General features: G+C 38.3%; 1 long non-coding RNA gene across 1 annotated transcript in view; it reads right to left on the reverse strand.

The window, feature by feature from the left end:
• LOC134730835 (uncharacterized) overlaps nucleotides 1–26,010 on the reverse strand; it is a 429,507-nt gene that overhangs the window by 205,728 nt on the left and 197,769 nt on the right. Inside the window, exon 4 of the long non-coding RNA XR_010112831.1 lies at nucleotides 25,404–25,462. This is a non-coding gene — a long non-coding RNA (uncharacterized LOC134730835). The remainder of the gene's footprint in view (nucleotides 1–25,403; nucleotides 25,463–26,010) is intronic.

Genomic DNA, 26,010 nt, shown 5'->3' on the forward strand with positions numbered 1-26,010 from the left:
CTTTGGAAAATAGAATATATATTCCTCTCTTTGTTTATCTCCCTAACACCCTACAATAGAAAAATGTAACTAAGAGTTTTCAATCTCAGATTTGCCCAGTTTCCAAGACAATGAAATTGATATTCAAGATAAAGTTTCAGGAAGATGACCTAGAAGGCAAAATAATAATCTTCAAAGTCAGGATCTTGAGTTGCAAATCAAGTATTTAATATTTGAGTTAATGAAGGACCAAAGAGACCTTTTATTGTTCCCCCAATGAGCATGTGGAATTAAATTTTATTGAACTCCTTAGAGAGTTGTGACCCTGTCTTTTAAACTTGATTTGTATGGCTTTCCATAGAGCCCAATGCAGAGATTAGTGTTTCACAAATTCCAAATGATAGATGATGATTTAATTGGAACAGAGTAGTCCATAAATGTCTCATGAATATAAAAACATGATGGAGACTGTGGTATAGACTGCTCTGTGATTCCAAGAGTTGGGATGAATGGGACTATTTTTAAGCATCCGAGATTTTAGAAAATAAGAAATTGGAACAATTTCCAATGACACTGATAAGGGCCACAAGTACCTCTTAGCATTTAAAATTACTTCAAGAAAGAGACACAGAGATTCAGAGAAACAAGCAAATATTTACTAGAGAACCATTAGGATGTTGAATTGAAAATCCTTTTCATCTCTTATTTCTTAACCTTTTCAGAAAGGAGTAATATTTATAGGTAAGTTGGAAAATATAATGTGTGTGTACACTATAAGAATGGTATGAATTCTCATACCGTGAGGAGTGGGACAATTTGAAGAAGTTGTAAAACTATTTCTCTTCTTCAAAATTTTACTGTTGCCAATAAAGATATAAAATTCCAGGTTTCCAAAAGGTTGATGGAAATTATGTAAAAATAAATTATTTAAATCAGGGCTCATGGATTATATGGCCCAAATCCAAAAGAAGTTAAAAATGAATTTTGTATTATTTTTTGTAATTTTGTAGTATGGCTTTTTCTTTTGCTGATCCCATGTGGGTTCTCTGACATAGCTCCATTCTGGACTGGGATTGAAAAGCCAAGCTGGCCTCATTCACCTATCTGGTACCTCAGTGCGGGCTCCGGATTTAGGCTCCTTTTTTCTCCTGTATTTGATCTCATTAGTAGACAGAAAAATGATTCCCAAAAGATATGCATGTTCTAAATCTTCAAAATTTGTGAATACGAATATGTGATGTCACATGACAAATGAAACGTTGCAGATGGGGAGTAAGTTAAGGATCTTGAAATGGGGAGATTATCCTGAATTATCAAGGTGGGCCCAATCTAATCATAAAGAACCTTCTAAGAAGGAGGCAGAAGAGTCTGGGTCAGAGGAGATGTGATAACAAAAAGCATGGTTGGAGCCATGTGAGGAAGGGACCACCAGAAAGAATCCCAGCGGTGGCTAGAAACTGGAAAAGGCATCAAGGTGAATTCTCCCCTGGAGCCTCCAGAAGGAATGCCATCTTGCTGACTGATATAGTTTGGATATTTGTCCCCACCCAAATTTCATGTTGAATTGTAATCCCCAGTGCTGAAGGTAGAACCTGGTGGGAGGTGTCTGGATCACAAGGACGGATCCCTCATAGCTTGGTGCTGTCTTCACAATAGTGAGTTCTTGCCAGATCTAGCCATTTAAAGTAAATAGCACCTCCCACCTCAACTCTCACTCCCTCCCTCCTCCTTTCACTATGTGATGCACCTACTCTCCCTTTGCATTTCACCACGATTGTAAGCTTCCTGAGGTCTCACTAGAAGCTGAGCAGATGTCAACAACATGCTTTCTGGAATGCCTGCAGAACCATGAGACAATTAAACCTCTTTTCTTTATAAGTTACCCAGTCTCAGGTATTTCTTCACAACAATGCTAGAACAGCCTAATACACTGACCCATTTTAGGCTTCTGACCTTGAGAACTATGGGAAAATAAGTGTGTGGCATTTTAAGTCACTGAGTTCACAATAATTTGTTATAGCAGCAATAGGGAAGCAGTTCAGCCCCTCATATACTTCAATAGAATAGAACAGGTCTCAAGTAATGTTCCCAGAGAGCCAGCCCCTTTGCACACACATGCTTTTCAAGCTTCTGTGTCACAGGTACAGAGGTCCCATTTGCTGACACAAGTTACGTGGCTGGCAGAGTCCATGTGAGAGGGGCTTTGTTTGACTACACCTTTGGATAGGAAAAGTCACAAAATCTCATTGCTTGATTTGGGATGGGAGAAATTTGTGGCCATTTATAAATTTGTTACAGAGGTTGTAATATGCTTTATGTGGCTTGTGTTTTGAAAACCGTAACCCCTTGAATCAATGCCTTAGCCTGATGCTCACAGTTGAGATAATCTATCAAATATTCTATAATGCCTAACCCAGTCACCACCCTGTCTTGCCTGAAGTTCTGGTTGATTACGACTTTTCCTTCTCTCCTTCTACCTGTCTTCTGCCCTCTGCTCCCAACTGCTGTCTCCTTCCCATTCTTTTCCATTTTAGCCCTACTTCCAAATGAACTTCTCAGACTGCTGAGCCATCAGAAAAGTGTTTTATTGAGCCTACAGTGTTTTCAAGCCCTTCTTTTTTGTGAAGAAAGTTACTTCACATGCACTTTTATGTGGCACACAGTTTCTGTGACTCAATCCTGAGGTATTCATTTGCAAAAAATACAATGCCAACTGCCAAGGCCAAATAGCAAATGTTATTAGGCATTTTTTGTGTGTGTATTTCAACTTGAAGGATGGCACTTGTTCCAGGTATTTTAAAAGGCAGAAAGAAAATTCCTTCAATGTTCTTCAAATTTGCATTTTGCTTCATCTTTTAACTGAGAAATAAAATACATTAGAATTCTCACATCATTAACAGAAGTTTGTGGGTAAACTTAGAATTTGCATTTAAACACATTCAAAAGCAGACTTCTGCAGAAATTGCAAGTAGATCAGGGGAAGATGCCAGTGAGAAGAGAAAATGAATAGTACTTTTTTGCCAAAAAAAAAAAAATCATCAAAATTGAATTTGTATATGTTTCAATTGTCACATTTGTTTACTTTTAAAGTTTGTATTGGTCCAAACATAAGACTGTGAATTTCTTGAATAATTTGCTTTTGTGATCAGTCTTCTGCATTGGTTATATATTTTACAAATTAGCTTATTTGGCTAACTGATAAAACTTCATGTGGGTTCATCAAAGTCAAAAAAAAAAAAAAGTCACTTTGAGGCAATGTTTATGGCCAGGCCAGACTGACCAATAAGAAACTCTAGGAGGGCGTGATCTTGGAATGAATTACATAACCAGGGACCGAATCCTCTGACTTAACAGTTTCAGAAACTGGATTTTAGTTGTTTCCAGTGACCCCAAACTTCTTACCGGCTGTCTTCTTTCTTGGTCTTGGTGAACTTAGCAGCTGAATTAAAAGGCTCCATTGAGCATAGAATTTGAGCAAAGAAAAATAGATTCTCAAGGGTCCTGATGCCACAATGAAGCCTGATCAAATATGTCTGCCCCTCAACAGCATTCACCTGCCTACAGACCTGAATATCAGAGCCTCCCAGATTCAGGAATGCCGTGGTCCCTAACCTAGGTTGCTTCTCTGATCCTTGTGTTTCCAGACATTCATCTCAACTTTTCCATGTCTTCTTTAAATATGCCAATATTATTGATTAAGCCATGGTGTAGTGAAAGGTTAACAAATGTATGCCATGTGTCACCCCCTGTCTTCCTCAGCAATTGTTCATTTGAAAAACAATTCCTCTTTCCCACTAAGTCCTGCTCAGCATGGCACTCCAGGCAGCCACTTCAAATCAATTCAAATTGATAAATGAGATGAAGCCTAGTACATTTGCCACCTCTGGTGCAGAGGCTCTTTCTAAGGACCTGGGAGACTACCTATCTCTTCTCATTAAGTGTTTATTTCATTTGACCATGAATGACTGAATTCTAGCTATGTAATGATGACTGAGGCAATGGATTCACATCCTTGTGTTTGTGTTTCTCTGTCTCATGAGTATTATTACATATTTCCTCCACAAATGTGTGATCATGAGCAAAAAACCTCTTGGTGGATTAACACAGGTTCATATTCATTATGGGAATATAGTATGTGTGTATTTTCTTGTCTAAGATCCGTTGTCCTCACTAGATCTTAAGCATCATGAGAAGAGGGACTGTGCCTGTTTTGTTAACTCTGTTATCAGCAGTGCCTAATGTACTGCCACCACACAGCACCTCAGCAAATGTTTACTAAGGACATACAAACAGCGGGTCGTTGCTGTATGTATATTTAATGTAAGGTTTCCTAGCTATTAGGGATACTCTCAGTAATATATTCAATTCTCACATTACAGAACCCAGTTACTCTACTATTTTTTCAGCTCTACTTGCTTGCAATATTATGAGAATGTCTCCAGAAGGAGAGGATTTTAGATGAAACTCAATCTAATTATTTTTTCTCTTTTTTAAAAAAATTTTCATAATACCAATGGTAGGAGATTCCGAAACTATGTGTCAAAAGTACCTTTAGAAATTATAAAAATTATAGTTGTATTTCATTTTACTCAACAAATATTTTCAAACAGCTTTTTGTGGAGGTATCAATGTTATGGTTGCTGACCTGACCCCAAGCAAATTTTTGTCTAGGTGAAGTGATGAGGTTTATATAAAAATGACTTTTAAAAATAATATCATATGTAGTCAAAATTCCAAATATATAATAGAAGCAAAAATCAGTCAACAGACATCATCTATTAAGAAGAAAACAATGTTCTTTAAGCCCCCTGAAGATTGGAAAACAGTAACTTTTTGGCATCCTGTTGTGGTATGCAGACCTGGCATATTACCTTATGAAAAGTAGATGATCCACGAATGTTGTTTGAATGAATGAATTGAATTAATGAATATTCATTAAATAACCATAGTTTCATGCTATTTACATTCTAACAAAGCATACTGCACATTATCAGGGTTTAGAATTAACTTTCTGCCTAGTATTATACACAGTTAATGGCAAAATAATCTCTGCAGTCTCCCCAGATGAAGGCCAAGAGGTTATTCTTGAGAATATAGTTAATCCTCACTTAATGTCGTCACTAGATTCTGGGAAACCGTGACTTGAAGTGACATAATGCATAACAGAACAATTCCTTTTCCTCATCAACATTTTAACAAACTATGTTGAACAAAAAGATGTTATTAGAGGACCTGCTGTACATTGTGTCACTCGAAGTTGCAGTTTCCAAGAATCTATCAACGACCTCACGTGAGGAGTTCCTGTATTGGTATCTTACCCCACATATATAATTAAATCTCCAAGTATCCTTTCTATTCGCCTAATAACCCTTTCCCATTGACCGGCTTCTCTCTATCCCCTGGCTGCTCTTTAGTTGTGGCTATCAGAAATGCTGAGCTTAACTTGCTCCCCTCTTGGCTCCCTCTAACCTGTTCTCTAATTGCCACCAGAATGACCTGTCTAAAGAGCAAATGTGACCAGGACATTGTACATTGGCTTTCTTGGCTCCCCACGGATATGGTAAATTTAGGCTAATGTAAGACTCTTTTTAATCTGGTACTTGCTCTCCTTCCCTGCTCCTTCATTGTCATCATTGTCTATATTTCAGCTAGACAACTTCTTAAGTCCCCAAGTGACAGCACTCTCTCTCATTTTAGTTGGGTTATATTCTTCTCATCTCTAGGTTGGATTCTTGGTTAGAATTTTCCTTTCCTGACTATTTGCCTGGCTCACTCTTAGTTGTCCTTGAGATGTCCTTGTGGTCTTTACCCCCATGAGAAAGTTTATCTGTGATGCTAAAGAGTCCTGTATCCTAATTGTAGCAATGATCACCTGTCTTAATTGCCTACCTGCCTGTGTCTCTCATACCTCAATTGTAAGCTTCTTGCAGGGCCTATGTTTCATTTATGGTTGTATCCCTAGCACCTATTTCACGGTAGGAACTAGTGAGTAAGTAAGGCAAGTATATTAAGATATATACTGAAGGCTGGGCGTAGTGGCTCATGCCTGTACTCCCAACACTTTGGGAGGCAGACGCAGGCGGATCACAAGGTCAGGAGATCGAGACCATCCTGGCCAACATGGTGAAACCCCGTCTCTACTAAAAATACAAAAACTTAGCCAAGTGCAGTGGTGCATGCCTGTAATCCCAGCTACTTGGGAGGCTGAGGCAGGAGAATCGCTTGAACCCTGGAGGTGGAGGTTGCAGTGATCCGAGATCGTGCCACTTGTACTCCAGCCTGGGCGACAAAGCGAGATTCAGTCAAAAAAAAAAAAAAAAAAAAAAGATACACACTGAAGGGAAGAGAAAATGAATGAGCAAATAACAATCGTGGCAGAGAACAGGATTTATTTACTACAAGTAGCCTTGACCTCTTGTATCATTCCCAGTAGAAGCCAAGACTCCCAAACCCAGGCATATTTAGGACCTTCTTCAAACAATTGCCAGTGCCATGGTGCTGGGGAAAAACAAAACAAAACAAACGAACGAACAAACAAAACAAAACCTTTCAGACACCTTAAACTAAAGCTGCTCTGTCATCTTGCAGACCCACCCTGGAGTCCAACAGGACAATTTTCAAAGCCACCCATCCTGGCAAAGTGCTTGACAAGCTGCAGGAGAACAGCATTCAGGATTGCAATTAGAGTTGGAAGAGAGGAGGAGGAGACAGGGGTCACTGGGCCAATCAATACTCAGCTACCCTCTCCCCCCACCCCCTCACCGCCGGTGTTCAGAGAAATGCCAAAGCTTGCCGCTTAATCGCGGTTCCCATTTTAGGTAGTGCACTTCTGCCATCTAGTGGTTCCCCCACGCTCTCCACAATGCCTTCAGCAGAGATGGATTTCATGTGCTGAAAACCCAGCAAAGGCAGAACCAAACCAAAAAGCCAGACTTAAAAGAGTGCCCTAAATTAGTGCCTAAGTGCAATCAAAATCCACCTAGAGAACCACAATAGCATTTGGGTTCCTTTGTGACTGTTGAGAAGTGATTATCTTAACTGGTGTGGAATGCCATAGAAGGTCCAAGTCTTGAATCATGGTGTCAGTCAAACTGGTAATCAGATTTGAAAACTGGTTTGTATTTCACTAGGAAATAGGAAATGATTTTAGTTTATCACGGATTGAATGTGTCTTTTTGCCCCTTCTTCTCCTAAATGATTCTAAATGTGTTGTGAATTGCCTAGAAATTATTCTTACCCAACAGTGAACTAGAGAATTGCAAAACTGAAGGAAAAAAAAAAAAAAAAAAGCTAAGCTAAGAATGTCTCTGCTACTCTCAGCATAGAAGTGCCAAAAAAGCCAAAGATGACACAGCTGAGATTTAACAAGAAAAACATTTCAGGCAGCAGGACTGACAATGGATGAAAATGTTCCTGATTTCAGAGTCCCTGAGGGAAGCTGGCACTCTTACTGTTTTTTTCATGGTGCTCCTTAGGTAATTCATTGAAACATTAATAGTCTGTGTTGGCCCTGGGGCCATGAACTGGGACCCATCCAGTTGCACAGGAGCACATCAACCTGCAGAAGATACAGACCTCTGCTTCACATACTCTATGGCTGAGAAAACTGGTCTTGAAATAATTCTGAAAACAGAAAAGAGAAGTAGTCAGCCTGGCCCCAGAGAAACAATAGCCTTCACCACCAGTTTTACAGAAACAGAATTTCTCGGGCAGAAAATATATTCTTATGCATATATATATATATAAAAAACATATTAATTTATAATGTAAGTTTAATATGTATATAATATACTTAACATATACATATATACTTAATATATACATATTATATACTTAAAATATACATATTAAACTTACATGCCTCAACAAAATAACCAATAGCCAGAGGAAGTGATGGGGCCACGATAAAATATTGAGAGGTCTTGCATGTGATTTACAATTATTTTTCTTCCTTCTAAATGCTCCAAATATATATAATCACAGCTTCTGATATTGTAATATGATGATCAGCTGAAACTTGGAACAACTAACATTTACAAACCCCACTTAGGAATTTCACAAGATTCCTATTTTCTTCTGCATTCTACGCCAAGACAGGTTTCCTGTTTATTTAGATAAACATGTAATATGTAAGGGATGAGACCCTGTCTATTTTTTAACTCAATTTTCCAGTTGGGTTAAAGAATAGACAGGTTTCTGGAGGAAGAAAAATCAGTTACTCTAAATATTTGAAGTCATATAAGTACAATCAATTAACTTGCACATTAAAAAAATTTCCATCAGCTGTTTTACCACGGTGACACAGCCTTATGTCATAAAGAACTACCTTTAGGTTAGCTACTACCTGAGAATGTAACTACATTTAGTATATAAAACAAAGACATATGATTGTTAGGCAAATGATCTGCTTTATCTTTGTGGACAAAAAAGATGATTAATGATACTCAGGTTTAAAAAACATTCATGTTCAAAAAATATCTTCTTGGAGAAAGTTTCATTTTTATAAAGTTATAAATGTATACAAAAATATAAACCAACCAGTCATTTTAGGGGGCAATAGTCCTTAAACAGCCTTACTCCAAAAGACCTTTAGGAGTGGTACTGCTTGCCACTAAGGAAGAATGACAGAAGGAAATTTGGTAAGAATATAAAGATTGGGTTAAGATTTTTAGGGAAATAGAAAAATAATAAAAACGTTGCCTAAATAACAAACTTCCTAGATGACAAAGCTTTAGGCTCCTTGGTTAATTCTGCAATCGCAAGTAATTGACAAGGGGTTTAAAATACTGTTTTATTAAAATGGCATTCTCAACTAGCAGGCTGTCAGGCATGATGTCTGAAGGCTTTTGCTGTGATGAGAGTGGTCTTCCAAGAGTCAGCAGTATTCCTCTGGTGAGACTGGCCACTCTATCACTCCCCCATGACATCCTTGTTGTCTGCGTAAGGTGCCCAGCCTCCCAGATCACACATAGTTAACAGTGGTCAACCTAGTCAGACTGATTTAGGTTTGAATAATACCAATTCCAATACCTATTAGCTGTTTATCCTTGGGCAAATTACTGATGTTCTCTGAGTCTGTTTTTCTTATTTGCAAAATGAAGATAACAATTATTAAGTTAAAATGCAGTTTTTACAAGTCAAAATCTATCAAATAACAACAATTTTATTGCTTCCACAATAAAGTCACAACTTTCAAGACCTAGGAAGCAGTGGAAAAAGCAGAACTTGACCTAGACCTACATGCTCATTTCTAACTAGCTGATGGACAGATTGTGAAAAAACTTACTCAGGCAAGAAGGTCCCAGAAAGACAGGCCCACACCAATTTATCTGTCAGGATCTTTGTCGGCTGTGTCAAAGGGCTATGTAAGAACACAAATACATGAATTTTTCAGTGCCCTGCACTGGAAGGGTGAAAAATCATTTTAGGGAATCTACAGAAGCAAGATTTGCTTAGAGAACATGTTACAGTGGTTAGCGTGCTGGACTTGACTTAGGTGAGAACCACTTCTCTGCGATGAAATAGCTATGTGAACTTGACATCAGTCTCATCTCTTCGATTTTTTGCTTTCTCATTTATATGATGGAAATACTAATTGGAGCCCTAAGTGCCACAGAGGTGATAACTATCATTCATTCTGCACTTGTTATATGCTAGGCACTTTACACTAATTATCAGATGAACTCCCCACAACAACCATATGAGGAAGGTACTGTTATTGAAATTCCCAGTTCAGAATGAGGACACTGGGGCTTAAAAACAGTAAGTACAAGATCACACAGAAATTAAAAGGTGGAACTGGGATCCAAACCCCAGCAGTTTAATTCTAGAGCTTTCTTGCCTATGAACATGCCATACTGCTTTTAATCAGAAGGCCTAAATTGTAGTCCAGGTTCTATTATTCATTTGCTTCACTGGACTTTGATTTCCTCTTAAGCTAAATGAGGGGATTGTACTTGAATCAGGTTCTAAATGGATTATGTCAAATATCCACCCTGGTCATTTCTGATAGAAGTTTCTAGGAGCATAGCATTCAGAAAGATTATAAAAGCTGTCTTGGTTCAGTGGGAAATAGTGCTGTGATTAACTAGTGATGTCTGCCAAGGGCATGGCACAGGAGAGGCATGGAAGCACTTGTAACATGTTTTGCATCCCTGGGAGAAATAAGGACACTTCTGGCTGTTATATTTTATTATTCTGTTTATGCATTTTCTCTTAGTAGCTGCCAAGAGGGCAACCAATGGTAGTCTGGTCAAGCAAGGGCTACATTGTAGGACAGGGATGTCTAATAGAATTTTCTACCAGGATGGAAATGTCCAATACAGTAGCTACCAGACACGTGTGACTATCAAGTACTTGAAATCTGGCTGAGTAGCTGTATAGTAAATTTTTTAAACTTTTCACTTCAAAAGTATAAATTCAAATAGACTTATGTGGCTAGTGGCTACTATATTGGTCAGGCCTAGGACAAAGTTCAGTTAGCTGTGGATGAACACCATGGGAATGAAAACTGGGAGGGAATTCACCTAGAAGGCTGAAAGTCAGGGAAAGGTAATTACAGTTTGACCAAAGGGGATGCTAAGGAAGGATGTGGATATCAAAGCTGACAAGTGATACCAAAGAGAGCAAGTAGTTGGGGATAGATAGGAGGCAAAAGACTAATCGTCTGACTTCCTAGCTGTGTAAATCCTGCACTAGGGTGTCCTCACTGATTCTGAAATGAACAGGGCCTGGGCTTTGATCATTTGAATGCAAATTGCCATGATATTCTTTTATTAATGGCACAATTTGCCTCAGCATCCCTGCCCATTCCTAACTATCCCTCAGAATCTTCCCAAATCCCCACTATTACTTAACGTCTTCCTATCAATGTCCATCCACTGGCTAGATGAAATAGTCCCAACTGCTTAGCATTACTGCCTAGTGACTTGCTAGCACACTTAGTAGGCACTCCAATAGTTTGGCTCTTTGTTACCAAAATTTAAATTTAGTTAGCTTAATCAAAATGAGCAATAAACAGGAAGAGTATTGGAGCATCTTATACAAGAATTGAGGATCCAAGCCACAGGAATGGATACTGCTAGACTTCTGCAAGAAACAAGATTCAGCCAGAATCTTCTGTCTCTCATTTCAGGACTTTGCCCTCCACTCTGTCCTTCTATACATAGGCTACCCATGCTTTGCCTTGCTGCATGGTAGAAAACATGCCTGCCAAGGACTTCAGCCAGTAAGGAAAGGCAGCGTGAGGCTCTCTATGTTCCCAAGTGTTAAAATATCAGGGAAGGAACTCTGACCCATCCTGATTCTAGTGCCCACCCCTTGATCTGTAGTGGAGAGAAACAAGGAGCAAGAACACGTTCAATTATTGGCATTTATACTGAAAATCATGAAGTTGGAATTGGGGGGAAGAAAGGACAATTCCCAGAAGACAGCAGGTGCTGTCTCAGGAAAAAAAAAAAAGCAAGAGAAGTTAGAAAAACAAAATGGTAAGTTTCCATTGAATAAATAATAGGATAACATAACACACATAACAGATATTCATTAGCAAAGGCTATTTTTTTTCTTTATAAAGCAGTCCAAGAATGATAAAACTTTGCTATCTGCAGAACTCGGATGATTTTTCCCCACTTATTAGGATCCAAAAGGAAAGCAACCAGATGCTTTAATTACTTTGATTGTGGAGGTAAAGGAAAGCCTTGCTTTTAAACGAACATTGTATTCATCCATTAATTGTGTCAGGAAATTGAAGAGACAGTTTGGCTTTATATTTGATTATCTCAATATCTATTGAATAAAAAAGTATTTTTGCTTCATTAGCAGTAAAATATATAGGAATCTTGATGGATCATGCTAAGTATTATTTCCTTACTTCTGGTCTTAATCACTATATTTAATAAGGAAAGGCCAGGTTCAATAAAGAATGCATCTGGCTTCAAATGATTAATCGATTTTTATAGAACTCACATGCTGGCGATTCTTTAGGAAATTAGAAAAGACACCATGAATCACAACTCCCTGCATACCCTCCCCTCCTACCCTCCAGCTTTGCTTTTACTAATCAGCCTCAATTGACTATCTTGGGGCATTTTTACAAAGGTACATTTTTTGTCTCTCACATCCTGAATTAATGCTGTAGGTAATTAGCTTCTGGGGCTGAGGTCTCTTTCATCCCCATGCAAGTCAACTAAATGGTTTTTCTTTTCGGCTTGAAATGTGAGTCTCTTCCTTTCATTCCCTCTTTGACTCTTCTCTCTGGTTACTTTAATTGGGATGTCAAATTGCATCGTTCTGTAGGAAGCTGAACTTTTTGAAATTGGTCCAGGACAGAGTTTTCTTGAGTCAGGGGGCAATTTTTCTTTGTAATGTCATTTTCAATTCCTTAAGGCAGGAGATGAATTAGTCTTGTGCATTAACAACAAGGAATGAGGCTGTGGCCGGCTGCTGATGCTGCAGATCCAGATGCAAACATGAAATCAGTAGGAGAAAAATACAAGTACATGTCAAGATTGGCAGAGTTGGCTTGAATGACTGAGGGACATCTTTTGGAAAGGGAATCTGAGCCTCAAAATGTAATTTAATTTAATTTAATTTAATCCTGTGAATTCTTGTTGCCAGGGAATTTAACTAAAGATATGCATGAGTCTTATTTACTGCTGTATCTCTAGAGACTGGAACACGGATAACAAATACCTGCTGGGTTTGCTGCCACTACTACTTAATCCTTCCTCTATAGCTGGCATTGCTAATCACTCATGACACTTTCCTGTTGAGCCCACATGTAGACTCAGATGGCTACAGGCAGTAACCACCAATTGATCAGAGCTGGCACACAAGATGGAACCTATTTGCAATCCCTGGTCTAGAACATTGTAAGTACTTAATGAATACTTGTTGAATGAAGTAAATGAAGACATGTTTCTAGAGATGATGGGACATTGCATTACTCCCTTCCCTTGCATTTAAAGTACACTTTTTGGCTCAGATGGCCTCCAAGGAGTCAAATCTGATATTATTCCATAATTTATGCTCACCACATTACCCTCTAACTTTGTCTAAAGCAGGGATAGAACTAATTGCCTTCAAGCCGTATTTATCCTAGCATGCAGGCACATCTGGGCATGTCTGAAGACCTGGTGAAGTGGGTCTGAGAATTTCATCCCAAAGCCTGAGAGCTGAGCATGTGGATTAGGCTCTACAGCAAGGGGCCAGAATGGAAGGGAGGTAATCATGGGTATCAAATGTGACACTCTGATAATTCGCCAGCTCAGGCACATGCCTACTTCTGAGGACAAGTGGGCTGCAAGAGGTCAGTTAAAAACTACAAAAGGCTAGGTCAATAAAGTGGTCATAATATGGTGCAAGTACAAGGCACTGGGCAGTGATAGGAAATGCCATCCTTATCAACCTTTTCAGCGCTGCTCCTTTGGCAGCATGAGTGTGCAGAGCAATGTTTAGCAGCAGCTTTTTGGCATCTTCCATCTTTATCCTAAACAGGTACCATCTCTACTGAGCTGCTGCTTTGGGACTGACTTTACCAGGAGGCTCACCACAGGGGGTTGGAGTAGTCCTAGAAGGTGAATAAATGGCAGAGCCCACATGGCGTACAAGAGGACAAGGTTTGTCACTCATAGGTGAAACACCACTTAGGGACTCTCAGAATTACTTGGGGGAAATATTGATGTAGAGCACAAGAATCCATGTCACGCATGTGTGGAGAGGTGAGAAGTGGTATTATGTTATCCTGATCCCAATTTACCTTCTATGAGCTAAAAGACTCAGGTTGCAAGCATTTTAAGGACTTTGCTATCTCAAGGACTTTGGGTCGAAAGGACTCAGGATGGAAAGCACTCACACACACACACACACACACACACACACACACACAAATATTTCAAAAGAGAAATATTTTCTTCAGAGAAGCTTGATCATCAAAATGCATTAATTTAATACCTAATGATATGCAGCATTTAGCTTGCTACAAAGGGAATTCCACAGAATTCAGACACAGCCCTCCAGGAGGTTATACAAATCAAGAATACCTGTACACACTATAATGGTCAAATGAAAAGCTCAAAGCAATGCAAGGACTGTTGGTGCAACATTTCTATCACATATAGGTCATTTTGCTAAGAGGATTGCAAACTGTTTTAAAGCACATGAGAGTATTATCCAATTTTCTCTACAAAAATAAAGGCTCAGAAATTCGAAATTACAGGAGCCAGGTCTGTATGACTGTAGGAAAACCAAAGGAGTCTAGAAAATTTGATTAACTCAATTTGTCCCAGTTCCTTAGGGAGGCTTCAGAAACCAAAATTACTATTTAATAGTCCAGGTACTAAAGTTGGATAGAAAAGATCTTTCTGACCTTTCTGCAATTGTTTTTGAGACACAGTCTTAACTGAAACGTCAGAACCAAGGGAAGAAGAAACATGACAGCATTATTGAGCCTCCGAAATAAAAAAAATGTTTCCATCACCTCCAAACCTCCACCTTGGCCAAAATCAGAAAGCAATAAAAACAAGAATGTCCTAGAAAACTTTGATGTCCTTGAATCAGCCTTAATCATCCTTGATTTTTCTGCAGAATGAAGTAATGTGAGCCAGTGTGACATAAAGCAGTTCTTAGCTTTTGATTTCCATTAAAATCACCTGGAGAGTTTGTTGTACCAGAGATTGTTGGGCCCCAACCACAGAATTTCTGATTTAATTGGTTTGGGTTGGGAACCAAATAGTTTCATGTCTAACAAATTCTTGGGTGATGTTTATGCTGCTGCACAGGGGCGTAGCACAATTTTGTAAGCCACTTATGAAATGACTGATCACTACTGTCTGATTCTGTTATTTCATTGGGCTTGTAAAATGATGACTTTCAATTCTATATCTTTGTATTTTTTAGTGGGAACTACTCTCTTTTCATTATTATTATTATTATACTTTAAGTTTTAGGGTACATGTGCACAATGTGCAGGTTAGTTACATATGTATACATGTGCCATGCTGGTGTACTGCACCCATTAACTCGTCATTTAGCATTAGGTATATCTCCTAATGCTATCCCTCCCCCCTCCCCCCACCCCACAACAGTCCCCAGAGTGTGATGTTCCCCTTCCTGTGTCCATATGTTCTCATTGTTCAATTCCCATCTATGAGTGAGAACATGCGGTGTTTGGTTTTTTGTCCTTGCGATAGTTTACTGAGAATGATGGTTTCCAGTTTCATCCATGTCCCTACAAAGGGCATGAACTCATCGTTTTTTATGGCTGCATAGTATTCCATGGTGTATATGTGCCACATTTTCTTAATCCAGTCTATCATTGTTGGACATTTGCATTTACCAGTGCAATGACCCTAATTGCTCTTTTTTTTTTTTTTTGCCCTGCTTTAATTTTGTTCCAATTGTTCTTAGATTTATTTTTACTATGCGATTTTCTTCTTTGGGAATAAATTGACAATTTTTGGTTTCAAGGCTCATAGGATCCTTTTATCCTGCTATTTATTTTTGTCACTAATGCCACAGAGATGCTGGTCCCTAAAGTCACTGATCATTTGGGTTGAAAAATTAACTACTGACAAGTACTCAAGAAAGGCTGCAACTAGATCCCATTAAATAGAAATTTCTGAGGCAAGTCATATAACATGCATGGCACAGAGAAAACTCCAAACCTGCAAATGAGTTTTTATCTTTATGTAAATTTCTATCCATCATTCAAGGCCCAGTGCAAATGTTCCCTCAGGAAGCTTTTCTTTTCCTGCCTACGTATCTACCTAAATTAATCTTTTCCTCTGCATTCTCATCATATCTCCTCTTACTTACCTGTTACTTACTTGTTCTTGTTCTATCACCTCTGTTGTAGACCTTTTTATCTTTTTTGTAATTTTTCTGCTTATATAACTATTCAGGACTAGATTTTAAGCTACTCCAAGACATGTATACATTCCAATATTTTTTCATATCACCAAAGCCTAGAAGGCCCTCAAGTATTTAATTAAATTTATTATCAAATATTTATGAGCACTTGCTATGGATTAGGCACTGCTATGGATGCTAAAAATTCAAAAGTGAATAAAACTGCATCTATGTGGACAGACCTAGAGCAGTTACTGTCTGCTGCTAAGCTTTCCACTACAGATGCAAGTTTTTAAAAAAGTCCTTGTGCTTTCTATCTCATTGTGGCAGCCAATCTTGAATGGGGGAACACAGGAAAAAACACGGTAATACAGGGAAAAACATGAAAAGAAAAAAGCATTTTTGCAATTCATAAGAATTTTCATAAATCATAAAAAGCCTGTTTTACCAAAAACAGAATAAAAATTTTCAGTTTAAATAAAGTATGTAAAAAAAAATAAGCTCTGCCCTCTTGGAATTTTCATTCTAGTGTTGTAATAACAGATAACACCAAATTAAATGTCATGTCAGACAGTGGTCTAAGAGCATCAGGCATATGTTAATGTGTTTAATCTTCATAACAACCATACAACATAGATACAACTATTGTTTTAGTTTAGATTCTCCAGAAGCAGTCCTGACATAAGAATTTATGTGTCAATAGTTTATTTGGGTAGCTATCTCAGGAAACATGATAGGCAGTGGGTGCGATAGGGGAGAAAAAAAGATAATAAAATACAGGTTGTCAAATGAGTTATCATAATATGTAACTGGAGCTTAATCTCATTGAGAAACAATAAAATATAGGCAGAATAAACCTTAGTGTTATATCAAACTAGGGGTGAGGAAGATGAGATATTTGTCTACTATCTCTGTGCCTATTATTGGTTGAGTGCTCCTCCTGAGTCCTCTGGATGGGCTGACCGTACTTCTATGACAAGAGGAAAAAAAAGAAAGAAAATAAAAGCTCTTCAGCAGAGATTCGTAAGAGTTTTATCGTTAGCAGCCTTCAGGACATACAGGTAAATGCTAAGGGGATGTGGTGGGACAACAATTTTTGTTGAAATGATGTTATTCCATTTTACAAATGAACAAACGGAGGCACATGGAGGTTAAATGACTTACTAGAAATATAGACCTAACAACTAATAGAGCAAGAGTTTAAATCCTTGAAGTCTTGCTCCAGAGTATGTGTTCTTAACCATTATACTATGCCCCATCACAATATGGAGAGGAAAGAAGAATGAAAGGAAGGAAAGAAGAATGAAAGGAAGGAAAGAAGAGAGGAAGGGAAGGGTTATAGTTCCTCATGAACATATTTTATTTCTACTACTAGGCTTATGCTTCTAGAGAGTAGAACTCACATTTTATTCCTCTTTATTTCTCTCCTTCAGCCAACTCTTCAACCTACCCTGAACACTGCCAAAAAATGTCTTGCACAAAAGAGATAATTATAAGGCCCTCATCACTAGGATTTTTATTATTAAAAACTATATTTTTAATTCATTATACAGTGTAGACTAGCAGGCTTTGTAGTCAGAAAGACTTGTATGAATAATTTATTCTCAACATTTCACCTTCCACAGTTCATAATGGGTGCTTCATAAATGGTTTCCTATTTGTAATATTACATGACATTTTACAATTTACAAAAAAAAGTTTATATTTCCTTATTCTATTTATCTCTCCATGAGTTACTTCATGTACATATTCCTATTTGCACTCTCAATTGCCCTAAATTGTATGGAAGAGATAAACAAAGGTCATAGTCTGTAAAAATAAAAATAAAGATGTGTTTTATTAGATTATTTTTTAGCAAATATTTTCTCTCTCTCTCTCCCATGGGGTAGAGTATATTTTCCTGGTCCACTGACTTGAGAACATGTGATTTGTTTTGACCAAAGGAATATGAACAAAAGTGGTAATGCACCAATTCCAAGAAGAGGTTTTAAAAATCACAGCTAGGCCGGGCGCGGTGGCTCACGCCTGTAATCCCAGCACTTTGGGAGGCTGAGGCGGGTGGATCACGAAGTCAGGAGATCCAGACCATCCTGGCTAACACAGTGAAACCCCGTCTCTACTAAAAAAATACAAAAAAATTAGCCGGGCGTGGTGGCGGGCGCCTGTAGTCCCAGCTACTAGGGAGGCTGAGGCAGGAGAATGGCGTGAACCTGGGAGGCGGAGCTTGCAGTGAGCTGAGATCGTGCCGCTGCACTCCAGCCTGGGCAACAGAGTGAGACTCAGCCTCAAAAAAAAAAAAAAAAAAAAAAAAATCACAGCTAGTTTTCTCTAGCCCTATTGTGTTTCTGCATTTTGCCATGGGATGAACATGACCATGATTCTGCATCTTGATCTTGGGTTCTGGAAGGAAAGGTACAAGGAGCTGACATGAACCTGACTTTTAACCTGAAGCAGACAGAGTTGGGACTAGCTGGCCTGCAGTCCTGTGAGCAAGAAATCGATGTGCATACTCATGAGTAAACCATAAACATTTGCTGTTATAACCCAGGAAGCTTTGGGAGTTGATTTTTATGTGGTGTTATGGCAACAATTGTTGATGAATGTGGGTATACAGTATTGGAAGTTCTCATGTGTCTTTGACAGCCAGCCTCTCAGTGCTTACAGAGCTCCTCAGCCTCACCAGATATTTCCCACTTGAATAATGAAGTTGTATGGTTGGGAATAGACATTTTGGCTATTTGGGTCAATAGGTTTAGGACCTTTGGAGGATTCAAGACTGGTAGAAAACCACAGCATGGTCTAAGATGCAGGTGTTCATGCCTGCAGGTAAGTAGATGCATCATTAACTTCAATAATAAATAAAATTTAAAGAGATTTTTTGATTATCATACACTGAATGAACTAAAATTAACTTTCTAACAAATAGCCACAAATTTCTAGCGTGTTTATCTTTCCCATATGTTTCCCAGCTCTGCTAAGTTGGAAGCCTCAAATCCATCAACCAATAAATCATTCCTTGGGTTTCACTTTAGGGACCAATTAAAACTATCAACATGTTTTCTTCCATTACACTGGGAGTTTTATCTCCAGCTGTTGGGATCTGAGCTTCTAAAAGTATGAAGCATGACTACCCAGGGAAAAGGCACGTGAGACAATTGGAGGAAAATAGACTCTATTGAAAGCTAGTTTATGTAAGCTTAGTGCTTCCACCCTCCTCACTTCATTCAGAAGGCACAAGCTTTACTAAACATGTGGTAAATAATACAGCTGGCACCACAGCAGGAAAGGTGCTGCCCCCAGACCTGGAGGGAGAGCTCCTGGCAGATAATCCAAGGGCTGGTAATTTATCACTTATGCAAACACAGCACCTCTTGTGGGTCTCCTTTTACATCTCCTGTTCTGTGAAACTTTCCACTGAAGACTTGGATAAATGTTTTCCAGATGGTATCAATCATGGTGTTACCTACTAATAGGAATCAAGGAAAAGTCATTGAATTAATTAGCAAGTCAAACAGGAAAGAAAGAAGGACTGTGCTTGAAAGTAGAAAAAGAAGAGACCCCTTGGAATTATCTAATCATCTAGAAACAAGGTCATTCAGGAAAAGGGGGCTTGATTAAGCATCAGGAAACCTGAGACCTGGCCAACAGCCTGGTTCCTCCAAATCACAGGCTTTGGAGTCTAACAGATAGAGGTTAGAATCTCAGCTCAGTCTCTAACTATGCATAGTGGGCAAGATTCTTGGCCTCTCTGAGCCTCTGTTTCCTCATATGCTAAGGGAAAAAAGGATGAAATAATGCAAACTATGTAATACCATTTTACAGACTTAGATGTGTAGCATGTGAAGCACTTAGCAAAGTGGCTACCAATAGGCGGCACTTAAAAAAAAATTCTTTACTCTCACCTGTGATCAGTTAAATGATTGGAAAACTATTCACCCCTGTCTGAAACTACGCCATTGCCATGATCACATCTTGAGCAGAGTGCACTTTCCCACTCCTTGCTTTGGGCTGACTACATGATTTGCTTAGACCAAGAAATGTGGGTGGAAGTGACAATGGGCTCGTTTTTAGATCAGGACTTAAGAGGCATTATATTTCCACTTGCCCTTTGCACCTCCCCCATCACCACAAGAAAAATATACCCAGGCTGTCTTGCTGGTCCAAGAAGGAGGATAAAAGACACGAGAAGCAAAGCTGCCAACCCCAGGAAGCAAAGCTTCCAAACCCCTCCCAACACGAAGACATGCGAGTGATAATAAATAATGGTTGTTTTTATCCACTGAGTTTTGACATGGATTAATTTCAGCTGCAGTATCTCACAGATTATGTTATCTCACATTCCTTCTCTGGGTTCTAATTGCATATCTGCTCAGGACTTACTAAATGAATATCTTTTACAATGCTGATATTAGAGGTAAGGCCCAGAAAATGGCAAGCTAAAGATATCACAGAAACTTCTACTGTATAGTTGGCTTAAATCTTAAACTCCAAACTTAGATGTGTAAGAAAAGTAATTTAACTTGGTTATGACAAGACCTTTTTATTTTTTAACAGTTTTATTACAAATCCCCTATTTCGCTGGTTAGCAGAAAAATCTCTCAGTCAATTCAGGGTTTCTCCTCCCTTAAGGATTGGGTTTAACTTTAGGAGGCTTTGCATGATGAGGAGGTGGAAGGTGTTGGGAGGGAGAACCAGGGCACTGTCGTTCCTGTTGTTGATCTCTGCAGTGCTCTCTCTTGGTCTATGTAAGTGAGGATCTAAAATCTGATTCATTCTTGGGTAATCTTCTTTTAGAAGCCCATGATTAGACCCAACTGGAGGAAGTTTGGAGCTTCTCTCAGACATGTAAGAATTGTTCTGAAGAATCTGCATCTTGTTGGGTAAAGGACTTCAGAATGTGCGATAAAAATGCAATAGTCTTGGACCTATGTAACTGGAAGGAACTGGTGGACAAGCTCTTACTGCTTCTCCAGGTTCTCACAAGAAAGCAGGCATGGATTCCTTTTGCACAGCTCCTCCAGGCTTTCTGGGCCCTGTCATTCCTTCTTCTATCTTCTGGGTTGAGCAACATGCAATCTCCCCTTGTGCAGAAGCCCAAATAGCTACTGAAAATGTGTCCTCTCTGACTTTCCCCATTTCTTGAACTCTGAGAGACTTTTTCTAGTATCAGTTCTGAAGAGCATTGCTATTTTCCTTCCTATCATCTGGAAGACCTAGACTTTAAAACTCAAAACCTGAGAAAAACTTCCTTTTTTTTCTCTCTTTTGTCTGGATCATCACTACCTTGAAATACTAAATTAGCAAAGTCCTAACTAGAAACTGAATTGGCTAAAGAGTCAAGGAGCAACAGGTTAATTCCAAGAAAAACCAACAGCAAACTTACATCAGTTAACATTTCAAAGCTATTTTCCTTTGCAATTTTGTGTATCTGTTTTTATGGAATGCAAGAGATAATAGGCTAAATGCTATTTTGCATATGTGTTACATTGGATTTCTCACATATTCTACTACTTAACTCAAGATGTTGAGTAAATAAATGAGTTAATAAACTGGAATTTCTATATCAGCTCTTGGTTCTAGTTATGTTTCGTTTGTTTTGGATTTTTTTTCTTTTTGAATGCTTATTCACTGGCCCAGCTGTATTTATGCCTAGATTAACCAGACACATTGCCAGCTGTGATTTGCAGATGTGCTCCAGCTCCACAATGCCAGAAAAATTCAATTATGCCTACTAAGGTCATCGCTATAAATCACAACCACACTGACATTTTATGGTGAATAGTGGCAATCGAAATACTTAGCCAGCAGCAGATTGTAACTGCTTATATTACGATGGCCGAAATAACCATGTGTGAAACCATTATATTAGTTATATTTACAGCCAAATCAAACCAGGCAGTGGTCCAAGCAATGGGTTGGCAATCAGCCTGATTCAAGCTGAGCAAGGGTGATTTCATGCTGCAAAATGTGAACAAAAACATGAGCCATTACAGCATGTATTGAGAGTTCAAATGGAATAGAACCTCTCAGACAGTGTAGACATTCGAATGAATAAGCTGGTTCCCAAATATTTACCTCAATTTGCAAGTGTGTGTTAGGTACAAGATAGGATTCTGAGACGCACTACCTCCCTATGGGACAGACTTAGAGCGATATTTTCCATATATTATGTTCCTTAGAATATTAGTATCCATAAAGTACTTCATAGCTTTTATTTTAGGCCATGATCAAGTATAAGGCCTTGTTACCTTAAAAAAACTAAGCAAACAAGCAAAATATATGAAATAATGGTTTTCAGACATTTGGAAAGAGGCTATGCAAGAGAATGAGACAACAGAAACAGATGGGAGGAGGCTTATGTTTTCCAATTTACTAGCTGGAGAGAGTTTTTACGTTGTTTTGCAGGAAAGGGAAATCCAAACAGTGCCTGGCAGTCTCCCTGAGGTGACCAGAGAAAGTTGAGAACTTGTACATTCCAAGGTGGCTTAAACTTACAGAGACAACAACCAGGCATGAAATTGCTTCACGGATAAGAGAGGCCTGCACAGATAGAGAGCTCTGGGGATTTGCAGAGAGTTCCTTTGGAGACTTCGATTGAATACTACTCAGTGCATATATGTGAGGAAAGTAACTAGGACTAGAAAAGGAATCAACAGCAAGGATTCAAAGGAACAACCCCTGAGATTCCCACAGAGCCTGGAAGAGTTTATGCTTCTACCTGCTAAAGTTGAATGAACATTGTAATACAAGGGAGCATCAGGTAGAGTACTCTAAGTATCGCCTGAGCACTGGGGCAGAATTAGCCTTTGACTAAAGTCTTCTGGTCCCACCTTAAAATCAAGCCTTGGAAGGATCAATAATTTCCATGTAACTTAATTGTGCCCCAGAACAAAGATCAAGAATATTTAAAGGTACACAAAACTAGCAAACAAGGTAACTTGTACAATGTCAGGCAGCCAGTAAAAATTACCAAGCAGGCAAAGAAGCAGGAAAATATGATCCGTCATGAGAAGAAAAATCAATCAGTAAAATAGATTCTTGAAACATGCTAAAAATAGTAGAAAACATTGAAATATCTATTACAACTATATTGCAGATAATCAGAAAGGTAGAATAAATATGAGGATATTAAACAGAGACATGGGAGGTATAAAAAGGCCCAATGTAAACTTCTAGAGATGAAAAATAAAATGTCTGAAATGAAGAATGAGATTAATAGCAGATAAACAATGCAGGAAAAATGTTAATAAATGCACAATTAAAACTGCATGTGAATGTTCACTGCAGCACTGCTCACAATAGCAAAGACATGGGATCAACCTAAAAGCCCATCAATGACAGATTGGATAAAGAAAATGTGCTGATATATGCCATGGGATACTATGCAGCCATAAAAAAGAATGAGATCATGTCTTTTGCAGGAACGTAGGTGGAGCTGGAGGCTGTTATCCATAGCAAACTAACTCAGGAACGGAAAACCAAATACCACATGTTTTCACTTATAAGTGGGACCTAAATGATAAGAACACATGGACACAAAGAAGGAAACAACAGACATTGGGGTCTACCTGAGTGGGGAGGGTAGAAGGAGGGAGAAGAGCAGGAAGATAACTAGGCTTACTACATGGGTAATGGGCTACTAGTACATACTGGGCTTACTACATGGGTAAATGGGCCACTAGTACATACTGGGCTTACTACATGGGTAATGAAACAGTATGTGCAAAAAACGTCCATGACATGTGTTTACCTCTGTAACAAACCTTCACTTGTACTCTTAAACCTAAAATAAAAGTAAAAAGAAACTGCTCAAAATTAAATAGACAAAAATGACTTTAAAAATATAGTAAAGCAATGTGAACTGTGGACAGCTTTAAGATGCCTAATATGTACATAATTGAAATCTCTGACATGGGAATGATTACCACAAAAAGTATTGGAAGAAATGCCAATTTTTCTTCTAAATTGGATGAAAACTATAAACCCAGAGATACAGGAAGCCCAGTACACTCTGAGCACAATAAAACTACTCCAAGGTACATCCTAAGAAAATGATTAAAACCAATCATCAATGGGAGCCTTAAAAACAGAGAGAATACCCACATTTCAAAAAGAAAAACAAAACAAATGAACAAAAAACAGAAAAAAAATAACTATAGACTTCTTGTTGGAAAAAATGTAAACCTGACAGTAGTGAGGCAATATTTTTACAGACCTCCAAAACTTTTGACTTAGAGCTCTATTTCCAGTTGTATTAGTCCATGTTCATGCTGCTGACAAAGGCATACCCAAGACTGGGCAGGTTACAAAATAAAGAGGTTTAATGGACTTACAGTTCCATGTGGCTGGGAAGACCTCACAATCATGGTGGAAGGCAAGGAGGAGCAAGTCATGTCTTACATGGATGGCAGCAGACAAAGAGCTTGTACAGGGAAACTTCCATTTTTAAAACCATCAGATGGGTTCCTCCCATGACACATGGGTATTGTGGGAGTTACAATTCAAGATGAGATTTGGGTGGGGACACAGCCAAACCATATCAACAGTGAAAATATCTTTCAAAACTAATGGTGAAATAAAGACTTTGTGAGACGTATGAAAGCAGAAAGGGTTCATTATCAATCAACCTCAAATATATGAAATGTTAAAGGAAGTCCCTTAAAGGGAAGAAAAGTGATATCAGATGAAAATCTGGATTTACACAAAGATGAAGAAAACTAGCATATATTAAAAAATAGGTAAAGATAAAACATTCTTTTTAATTTTATAACTTACTACTTAAATAAAAATAATAATAAATTGTGGATTACAAAGAGAAATAAATCATTCTACTAAAAAGACACTTGCATTTATATGTTGAAAACAGCACTATTCATAATAGCAAAGACATAGAACCAACCAAGATGCCCAATGGTGGACTGGATAAAGAAAATGTGGTACTTATACACCATGAAATACTATACAGCCATTTAACAAAGAATGAACTCATGTCCTTTACAACAACATGGATGTAGCTGGAGGCCATTATCCTAAGTGCACTACTGTGGGACCAGAAAACCAAATGCTGCATGTTCTCACTTATAACTGGGTGCTATATATATATATATATAAACAGATATATTTTGAAACAGAATATATCTATATTTTGAAACAAAATATATCTATATTTTGAAACAGAGTCTTGCTCTGTCACCCAGGCTGGAGTGCAGTGGCATGATCTCAGCTCACTGCAACCTCTGCCTCCTGGATTCAAGCTATTCTCCTGCCTCAGCTTCCTGAGTAGCTGGGATTATAGGCATGTGCCACCACACCCAGCTAATTTTTGTATTTTTAGTAGAGGCAGGGTTTCTCCATGTTCCCCAGGCTGATCTTGAACTCCTAACCTCAGGTGATCCACCTGCCTCAGCCTCCCACAGTGCTGGGATTACAGACGTGAGCCACGGCGCCCAGCCAGGGCATTACATATTGAATACACAAGTATGCAAAGATGAGAACAATAGAACTGGAGACTGCTTGAGAGGGGAGGTGAGAAAGGGACATGGGTTGGAAAGCTTCATACTAGGTACTATGATCACTACCTTGGTGATGGGATCATTTGCACACGAAGTCTCAGTGACACACAATTTACCCCCTGGACCTAAAATAAAAGTAGAAAAAAAAATCATGGGCTATAGAATATGTAGAAGTAAAATGCCTATCAAATACAGCACAAAAGTCTATTTAAAAAGGGAAAATTGAAATAAACTGTTTTAAGTTTCTTTTACTATATAGAAAGTTGCATAATATTAATGGAACACAGACAAGTTGTATTGAATAAACCCTAAAGCAACCATTATAAGAACAAAACTGTTCACCTAGTAAGCCAAGAAAAGAGAAGATAAGATCATAAAAAATACTCAATTATTCCAACAGAAGGCAAAAAGAGGAATAATGGACCAAAAAACAGATTAGAAAAATATGAAACTAATAGCAAAATGTTATAAATTTAACCAATAATCACATTAAATGGAAATCATTAAAATCTGCCAATTATAGGGCAGAGATGGTCAGATTGAATAAAAAGTCAAGATCCAACAATATGCTACCTATAAGTCATACTGTAAATAAAATGACGCAAATAGGTTGAAAGGAAGTAAAAAGATATACTAATGTAAGTTTGGTTCAACATTTGAAAAATAATTCAAT

This window comes from Pan paniscus, chromosome 7, assembly GCF_029289425.2.
Source record: "Pan paniscus chromosome 7, NHGRI_mPanPan1-v2.0_pri, whole genome shotgun sequence".
Taxonomy (NCBI): Eukaryota; Metazoa; Chordata; class Mammalia; order Primates; family Hominidae; genus Pan; species Pan paniscus.